Genomic DNA, 10,125 nt, shown 5'->3' with positions numbered 1-10,125 from the left:
AAAAAAAAAAAAAAAAAAAAAAAAAAAAAAAAAAAAAAAAAAAAAATTAAAGAAGACGATAACACAGAACTCAATATTCCTACTGAAAAATGTACGCCTTGGACAGACCTTCAAAAATCTAGAGACCCATTCTTCCATTCCTCAAAAGAGAAAAGCAGTGCATGAAATTTAATTCCGTCTGCCTCCTCTAATCAAGTTAAAAGCAGAGAAGAAGGGGTGGAAGGAGCCTCATTTGAGCTGATAGTGAAGTGCCATTGAGAACACTGAACCAGTATTGAAGGCCATGACCATCAGCCCAGTGACGTCTGGTTGGTTCTCAATAAAGAGTGTTCATGTTTGTTGACCAGATACCTCTTCACTCTTTTTTTTAAAAATTTTTTAATGTTTGTTAATTTTTGAGACAGAGAGAGACAGAGCATGAACAGGGAAGGGACAGAGAGAGAGGGAGACACAGAATCTGAAACAGGCTCCAGGCTCTGAGCTGTCAGCCCAGAGCCCGACACGGGGCTCGAACTCACGGACTGTGAGATGGTGACCCGAGTCGAAGTCGGATGCCCGACCGACTGAGCCACCCAGGCGCCCCATAGCTGCTCCTTAAAGCTGCTCCACACGCTGGGTACTCTCTATTATTTGACCCTCTTTTGTTTTACTTTGTAATTATCACCAACTGACTTTTTTGTTTTTGTTGTTTAAATTGTACTTGCTTATTGCCTGTCTTCCCTTCCAGAATGTGAGCTGTGTTACCACAAGGCATTTGTCCTTCTGTTTGTCATGGTAGGATGTGCCTAAAACAGTGCCTGGCCCGTGTGGGTAAGCAATTAATATTTATTGAACACACGGATAGACATGTGTCTCTTCAGTTTGACAATCATTCAGACTATCTTTCCCTCCCTTAATCTAGTGGATGTGTTGATACACCGAACTGAAGAAGAGATTACAAAGGCTTAACCTATCGTAGGGCCGTTGGCCAATTGTTTGTTCCCCTATGTTCATCCCCTTCTAAAGAAGTTTGCGGTTCTTCCCATTACAGGGACAAAGCAAATTTCCCCACCTATTGACCTTATGTCGGAGCAAGCAAGAGATGGGCCTTGACCAATAAAATGAGATCGAGGTGACATTGCTCCCATTCTGAGCCTTGGCCTTGAGAGGTCTTGCTTGTTTATGCTGACCCCTTGCATTTCTGCCAATCTCCATGAGAAGAACACACCCGGGCGAGTCTGCTGTCTGGGAGACACCTATTCAGCAGCCCAGCTGAGCTTCATCCAGACGGACCAAACCCCAGCTAACCCACAGCCGTGTGAGTTATAGCCATGTGTTGGTTGGTGTAGACACTGATATCATGTTCTTGTTTACCATGCAACAGTACAAGGCAATGCCTCATCTTCTGCCTCAACTGTGTGGCAACCAGGCCCCTGGATGAATGATCCTGAACCTGAGACCAACTAATTGGTCAAAATGACCAAGGTCGACAGGCCTTGGACGTGTGTCCTTCGTCTCTCAGTGGAAAGCAGCGGAGGCAGAAGGGAAACTTTTCTAACAGAATGAATCTAAGTGCCAATCACACCAGTCCACCCCGCCGCGAACTGTCTCATCCAGTCCTCACTCTACAGTGTCCCAATTTTATGGGCGAAGATGCTAGGCTTACTGACAGGATACCGCTTGCCCCTGGCCCCACACCTGAGAAGTCTAGAAACAGCATTTCAACTGCTGTCCCCAGAGAGCCTTCCAAAGAAAAGGCCCAAGTCTGTTTGCAGTTAGAGAAAATGGGTAGAAAAACAGAGCTAACCCACTAGTAGGGCCAATCTCCCCCACTCTCCACTCCCGCTCCCATCCCCGGAGGGGCCCCAAGTAAACAGTGGTTTTGGTCTCATCTAGACACGGCCCATGCTCTCCAGGAACTATGTTACTTGGATGAAGGAGATTTGTGGTGGAATCTTTTCCTTTCCTTCCCTCTTTTTTTTCTGAAAGTTTATTTCTTTTGAGAGAGAGACAGAGAGAGAGAGCATGAGCAGTATAGGAGCATGGAGAGAATGAGAGAATCCCAGGCAGGCTCCACGTTGTCAGCACAGAGCCCTATGCTGGGCTCAATCTCACAAACCGTGAGATCATGACCTGACCCGAAATCAAGAGTCAGACACTTACTGACTGAGCTGCCCAGGCTCCCAGCCTTCCTGTCTTCTTACCTCCCTTAGATAACCCCCTCCAACAGCAGCACATCACATAAGGGATGTTGGAATTCTTCCTTCAAGATGACATTAGTTAGTTAGTTTTATTTTAGAGAGACAGAGAGCACACAAGTGGGAAAGTGGGCAGAGGGAGAGAGAGAGAGAGAGAGAGAGAGAGAGAGAGAGAGAGAGAGAATCTTAAGCAGGTTCCACGCTCAGCATGGAACCCCACTCCGGGTCTCAGTCCTACAATGGTGAGATCATGACCTGGGCTGAAATAAAGAGTTGGACACTCACCCGACTGAGCCACCCAGGTGCCCCCAGATGACAACACTTTTCAAAAAAGGAATAACCACAAGTCCAATCTGTTTCTTTGTCAAGCTTTCCAAACACAGCTTTGTTGTGAGAAAATGAGATCATCCCCTTGGGAAATGGAATGATTGTGACTTGTGTTTGATGGTACTTTTTTTTTTTTTTTTTGATCCTGGGCCCTCATTCGCTCATTCATTAGATAGACTTCTATTGAGTATCCACTGTGACCCAGGCACCTGCTCAGGCCCAAAGGTCCAGAGCCGCCTTCCTAAATAGGTGCCCCTGTAGTTTGGAAGCATTTCAGAATGAATGCCACTTATGATCATTTCCCATTCAAAGACTTCAGACAGTTTTCAGACCCAAGTCTCAAACTTCTCAGCTTCTTTTGCCTCTCCAGACTTGGCAGGTGTCCTGCCTTACAAACCTCCACATATCACCACACGCGGCTCCCCTGCCCTTGAGGGGCCCCCTGCAGTCTTCTCTGCTTGGGAAGACCCTGCTTGTTTTCCAAGACACCAGTCCAAAGGCCTTTCTAATGCTTAATTTTATGAGTCAATTTGACTGGGCTAATGGATGACCAGCTTAGCTGATAGCTTAGCTGGTAAAATTATTTCTAGCTGTGTCTGCGAGGGTGTTTCTGGAAGAAGTTAGCATCTGAGTCGGTAGACTGAGTAAAGAAGGTCGAGTAAAGCAGATTGTCCTCAACACTGAAGGTGGGCGTTACTCAGTCCGCTGGGGAACTGGATGGAACAAAAAGGCAGAGGGAGGACAAATTTGCTCTTTGTTTCATCTGGAACACACATCTTTCCCTGCTCTTGGACATCAGCACTTCTGGTTCTAGGGCCGTCAGACTTGGACTGAGTGATACCACTGGCTTTCCTAGTTACCTAGCATCCAGATGGCAGAGTGTGGGACTTGTCAGCCTCCATAATCATATAGGAAAATTCTTTAATGAATATATATATGCATCTGTATGTGTGTGTTATATAGACATATACAGACCTCCCGTGGATTCTTTCTGGAGATTCCTGACCAATACAGCCTTAGAACCCAAGGGGCCTCCTTCCACTCCCTGGAGCAGAACCCATCACAAACCCCTGAACGACACCATTGTGAATGGTATGTATCCTACTGCATTTGAAGCAGACTTAGAATACATCCTGATGAATGATCTAGCCATCCCATTTCATTGCACTTCAATACCTATCTGCCTCACCCATTGACAAGTGTAGCCCTTGAGGCTGGGGACCATGTTATAGAACCCTCAGCTCCTGCCAACGTGCAATAAAAATAAGTGATCAAATGTTATTCGCATACTTATTCTGCTTGTTGTTTATTTTTCATCTACCTACCACTAGATTGAATGCTCCTAGAAGACAGGATGTATTATCAGTTGCACTTAATGATGTATTTGTGAACACCTTAAACACTGTCTGACATAACGTAAGTGATTAATAGAGGTTGCCGATGGAACGAATGGCTAGGAGCAGAGAGAGAGGGAGATGGTTCAGAACTTAGGTGCCAATAACACCCGTCTCCACATGCCTTGCATTTTCTTGAGGCAGACTTTCCTATTCTAATGGTCGCTGTTCTCTGTATTTAAAAAAAAGAAAAAAAGCCAGTATATTCCCAGGGTGGCAAGACCTCCCACCCACACCAGTGCTGGCTGGTCAGGGCCACAGGCAGATATCAGGCAACCACCCAGGGTGTCTATTTAAAGTAAAGAGGCTTTCACTCCTGGATCATTATCCACCTGCAGAAATACAAAGATCTTTATGGGAACGCCATCTTTTCTGGTGATCACACCTCTAGAAATGATGTTATAAGGCCAGGAAATTGATTTCCTGCATTGCAAAATCATTCCTGGGGTCGTCGGTGTCAAAGCCAACTGGTTCATAGATTTCCTTCCCCCCCCCTTTTTTTTTTATAAGATAAAGTGCAATATTGTTTTGTGGGGTAAGCCTAATAAGATGTGATAAAATAAAGGTTTGTTCTTTGAATAAGTGTTATGGCTTAGCACAAGCAGCCAACCTTGGTCCCTTCTTTAGTCTTAAGCTGTAGCGTTGCCCTCCCCTGTAAGCGAGCAGCAGAGGGGGGGCTGCGAAGGGGGAAAAGCCACTTTCCTGCCTCGCAGCAGAGTGCTGAACTGGTACAACCATTTCAGAGAGCATTCTGGCTGTAGGTGTCGAATCAAAGCTATGCAGGGGCGCCCGGGTGGCTCAGTTGGTTAAGCGTCTGACGTCGCTCAGGTCATGATCTCCCAGTTCATGAGTTCGAGCCCCGCGTCGGGCTCTGCGCTGACGGCTTGGAGCCTGGAGCCTGCTTCAGATTCTGTGTCTCCCTCTCTCTATGCCCCTCCCCCATTCATGCTCTGTCTCTCAAACATAAATAAACATCAGAAAAAAAAATTTTAAAGCTGTGCAGACACTCTAACTCAGCAATTTTCATGTAGGAATTTAATTTAGAGAAGCTTTCTTATAGATCCATAGGAAGACCCATATGAATGGTGCATTATGGGCATGCTTGTAATACAGGGAAATGATGACAAGCTACTTAATGTCAGTAGTGTGGTAGATAAAAAACAAAAATGTTGCTGTATTCAAAGAATGGAATACTATTTGGCACCTAAAATGGTTGTACTAGAGTAGAAGCAAGCAGACTGTAGGCAGCAGGCCAGATCTTGTTTGCCACCTGTTTTTGTAAATAAAGCTTTATTGAAAACTATACCCATTCACTCACGCGTTTTTTACGACAAATATTCACATATGGTCGATGACTGCTTTTGCGCTAGACGACTACATGTCCTGCGAAGCCCAAAATATTTACTACCTGGCCTTTTTCAGAAAAAGTGTGCTGATCCTTTTTAAACAGAGCCGTAGGGCTCACCTTGGCCAGAGAGGGAAGACGACGCTGAAAGGAAAGGGCAGATGGCAGCACAATGCGTTAGGACGACATTAGTGTGAGTTACGCGCAAAAATACGTGACTACGGACAGAAGCCCACAGAAGTGGCCCGAATGGACCGGAAGGGTGTCAACCTAGCTCATAAATCCGAATTGCATATGTGAGGCCCCAGGAGGAAAGATAGCCTTGAAAGGAATCTCAAGTTACACGAAGAGAATGCTTTATTCTTCTCTTAGGTGGACTTGGAACAGGCATGACAGAATTGTGCTCCCAGGAGGAGGGTACGGTAGCCAGGGCACAGGTTTCCGGTGAGCCAGGCACAGGCCACCCAGTCTCGCCCTGCGCTCTCTCTCCTGGTGCAGGAAACAATCTCATTAACTGTAAGTGACAGTGCTGACCTAAGGACTAGCAGGTTTATGCAAATAAAGGATTCCGAATGTCCTGATTGTGTTTCCCCACCACTAACACTGCCACGCGGTTACCACAGAACTCATCTAAGACTGCACCATCCACAATGGTAGCCACGAGCCACACGTGGCTATTGAACACTTGAAATGTGTCCAGGCCAAAAAAAAAAAAAGTGCTCTGGATGTAAAATAAATGCCAGATTTCAATAAAATTGCAATATATCTCACTCCTACTTTGTCATACGGATTAGTTTGAAATGATAATATTCGGTGTATCGGTGTATCCGCTTTCTAGCACAGCTGTAACAAGTTACTGCTAACGAGGTGACTTTGAACAACACAAATTTATTGCCTTACGGTTCTGTAGGTTAAACGTCCGACACAGGTCTTACTGGGCTAAGGCTAAGGTACCAGCAGGACTGCTCCCCATTCTGGAGGCTCTAGGAGAGAATTCTTGCCTCACCTTCTCCAGCTTCTAGAAGTGGCCCACGTTCCTTGGTTCCTCTTCCGTCGTCCAGCCAGCAAGCACGGGCAGATCCTTCTCACACAGCGTCACTCCGACCTTCTCTTCCGCCTCCCTCTTTACTTTTAAGGACCCGCGTGATCACACTGGGCCCACCCAGACCATCTAGATAATATCGCTATCTTAAAATCAGCTGATGCGTGAATCTAATTCCACCTGGACCTCAATCCTCCTTTGCCATGTAACATACAACCCCTGTGGGCTTTGTATGTCTTTGTACAACAGGTCTTTATTTTGCCTGGCACTATTGTGCTGAGTAGAATCTATGGTTAAAATTAATTTCACCTGTCTCTTGCTGATTTTTTAATGTGCTTACAAAATTTTAAAGTCACACACGAAGCTTGCGTTCTCTTTCTCTGGGACGGCATCGCTCCAAGGCAACGTCTGAAGGTGCTTTGCCAACCCTAAAGTTCACTGATGGCAGGGAATGTTCACTGAGAGAAAATGCTTTCCTCCAAGCCACTCTTGAAGGTGACAGAAACACACCTCCGCCCTCAGAATAAATAATACCAACAACAGCTCACGTTTATTGAGGGTTTACTACACACCCTGATATTAGATATTAGATATTAATTGGTTTCATCTTCATAGTAATCCTGAGACAGTTACCATCATTATTTACATATCACAAGGCAGGCTGCTGAGGCATAAAGAAATTTGCTCGAAGTCCCAAACAAATAGGAGTCAGGTCCAGGCAGTGGATTCTGGAGACTTCCCTCCAAGGACTGTGCAGGTTTTCAATGGCAGTTTGCACCCTAAGATGTGTGAACGGTGCTAGACGTAACTCAGGGTTGTGCTCCCTGCCCCCCCGCCCCCCTCTGCAAACAAGCTGCAAATGACACCTTTTCTTCACTCAGCCTCTCAGTGTGACCCTGGATGCCCACTCTTGGGCTGTCCCTCCACATCTGCCGTGGGTACCTGAGTACGGCTCACGTCAGGCTCCACATGTGACTGATTCGTACCCCAACAGTGGCAGAAATAGGCCTCAACTTCCAAGAGCCTTAAGTGCAGGGACAGTTTGATTGCACACATACCTCTCCATATATACGCAGATCTATAATTTAAATACCGCTGTATTATGGTTAAGACATTTGTGCATGCTCAGATGCCAGAGATTACCTTAAATATCTTTTTATACACGCGGATATGTGTGTGTGTGTAAATGTGTTGGGCACCCTCACCTTTCCCGTCGATCCCATCCAGCCCCTTATGCTCTCTTAAATGATATCTCTACCATTCAAGATTTTTTCACATAGTTTCAAAGTTAGCGAAAATCTATGTAACATTTATATCTACATGCACCTTAGTATTTCCTTACACACACACGCACACACACACGCACACACATCTGACACGTAAAAGCCCCTGGTGACCACACGGGTGGGAATGTCTGTCTTCGAACGAATACATACACCGAAGTACAACCATACCCCCCCAGAGGAACATTTTTGGATTATTTTGGTGATTTTAGGTTCTGGATCGCTGACACTGATGTGGTTTTCCGCAGTGTGTTTAACCCAAACCCCTCACATATTAAAGAGTACGCATACCTAGAATTATATGTCATTTATTCTTCTGCTTTTCCTAATCTGCTCTCTATTTGACTTCCTTTTAGGCAAATGCAACATTTGCACAGTAGGAGATGCTTTCTGGAACCTCATTTGCAGCTCCTAATATCTGGACACCCTCTGGGCTGCCTCTCCACTCGGAGCCTCTAGCTTCTTGGTCTTGATGTGCAGGGTCCAATTAGGCAGGTCTGTAGATGCATTTCTGGACTCGTGCTATTTATTTATTTATTTTTTTATTTTTTTTTTTTTTTAGCCAGCGCTTGGCAAACTCTTTCTGTAAAGGGCCAGACAGTAAATAGTTTAGGCTTTGCAGGTTGCCTGGTGACCATTACAACTCAACTCTGCTGGTGTGTGGCACGAGCCTCAGACAATATGCAAAAGAACAGGCATGCCCGTGTTTCCATAAAACTCTTTCAAAAATCAGCGATGGGTCTGAATGTGGCCCCCTGGCCGGACCTTGCCCACCCCTGCCAGACGCGAACGTGAGTTTCTATTTCCGGAGATCTGTAGGTCATTTTCATATACGTCTCGTCAATGTCCCTGGTTCGTATTTGAGTGTCCGAAGGAAAGGGAACACATTGGTGGCAGTGCCGAAACATAATTAGGTGGTAAAGCCAATGAGGGGACTCCTGGCATCATTCCCTGCTTACCTGATTCCATTCTCCTGTGAGCCCCTGGAAGATACGAACTGTGTTCCGTTCTTCGACTCTTCCCCCACCCCTAGCACGGTGTCTGCCCCACAACAGACCCTCAGCAAGGATTAAAGGCAATAAGCAACACTGTGAATGATCTAATTTTCATTAGGTCAGATTTTTAAGACCTCAAGTATAGTTGTCATTGAAGACTTTTTCAGGAAGTTATGAGGATATTCTTGAATGGACTGTCGTTAACTAGCGTCTGACTCTCAGGTGAAATGATAAGTCACGATGGTTTTGCAAATAGAGGGGGGAAGAGTTATCTCCTGGGTCACCAAAGTTGTCTTCAAACACTTGAATGGATTACTGGGACAGTAGACGATGGCTTTTCTCAAAACGGTCACAGAGAGCTGGATCTCCTCTCCCCTCTCCACCCCATGGCACACATCACTTCCTGAACATGGAATTTTTTGACCACTGAGGCCAGAGAAAGCCTCAGCATCCTTGTTAATGCCACTCTCCATCGGACAGGTAACTTATGCTATAAAATCTCTTTGTTATCCCCAAACCAAATGCTTGTGGAGTACCTACGGTGCACTCTGCATATGCTACGTTAGGCAAGATTTTCTGAATAGAGCGAGCTAACAGAAAGATGGCGTAGGCAGGAGTGCCGAAGTAAGGGCCACTGGCACCGGGAAAGGTCCCAAGGCACGGAGCCCCTGGTAAGTAAAGTAACAATTCCTTTTCTTTAGAGCTCCTATGGTGTGCCAGGCCCTACATTAAATCTTTTATGTGCCCAACTGAATCACACAACAGCCAGAAAGGCAGGTCCCTTCCACTAACTAGATGAGAAAAATGAGGTTCCTGACATATCTTAGGTATTCCTAGCATCAGCTGAGAATGATACCCAAGTCTGAGGACACGAAGCCATGGAGCCCAGGAAAGTGGACTCAGCAGGAGGGGAGAGATGATGGTTAATTTTCTGTCAATTTGACTGGCTAGAGGGTGCCCAGATTAAACATTATTTCTGGAAGTGTCTGTAAGAGTGCTCCTCGCTGACAGGTTAGCGTTGGAATCAGTGGACAGCAAAACATATAGCCCTCCCCAATGTGGGTAGGCACCATGCAGTCCATTGAGGGCTTGAATAAATTACAAAGACAGAGGAAGGGGAAAGTGTCTCCTTCTTTTCTGCCTTACTGCTTGAGGTGAGACATCTTATGTCATCTTCTCCTGCCCTTGAACTGGGATTTATGCCATTGGCTTCTCTGGCTCCCAGGCCTTCAGATTCAGATTGGATTATATCACCAGCTTTCCTGGGTCTCCAGCTTAAAGATGGCAGATCATGGGACTTCTCAGCCTCTACAATCATGTGAGTCAATTCCCCATGAGCAATCAATCTCTCCATAGGTTAAAGATAGATAGATAGATAGATAGATAGATAGATAGATAGATAGAGTATAGAAAGGACAAGCTTCTATGTAGGCAAATGCATGCTTAGGCCTGTTTGAGAATCAGGCTGTAAGAATATGATACGCATGTTTAAATGAATGGATGGATGACTGAGCAGGTGGGTGAGTGAGTAGATGGATTACATGGGCGGATGGGTGGATGGA

This window comes from Herpailurus yagouaroundi, unplaced genomic scaffold, assembly GCF_014898765.1.
Source record: "Herpailurus yagouaroundi ecotype Mexico unplaced genomic scaffold, PumYag 194, whole genome shotgun sequence".
Taxonomy (NCBI): domain Eukaryota; kingdom Metazoa; phylum Chordata; class Mammalia; order Carnivora; family Felidae; genus Herpailurus; species Herpailurus yagouaroundi.
The sequence above is the reverse complement of the archived record's forward strand: the minus strand, read 5'-3'. Positions refer to the sequence as shown.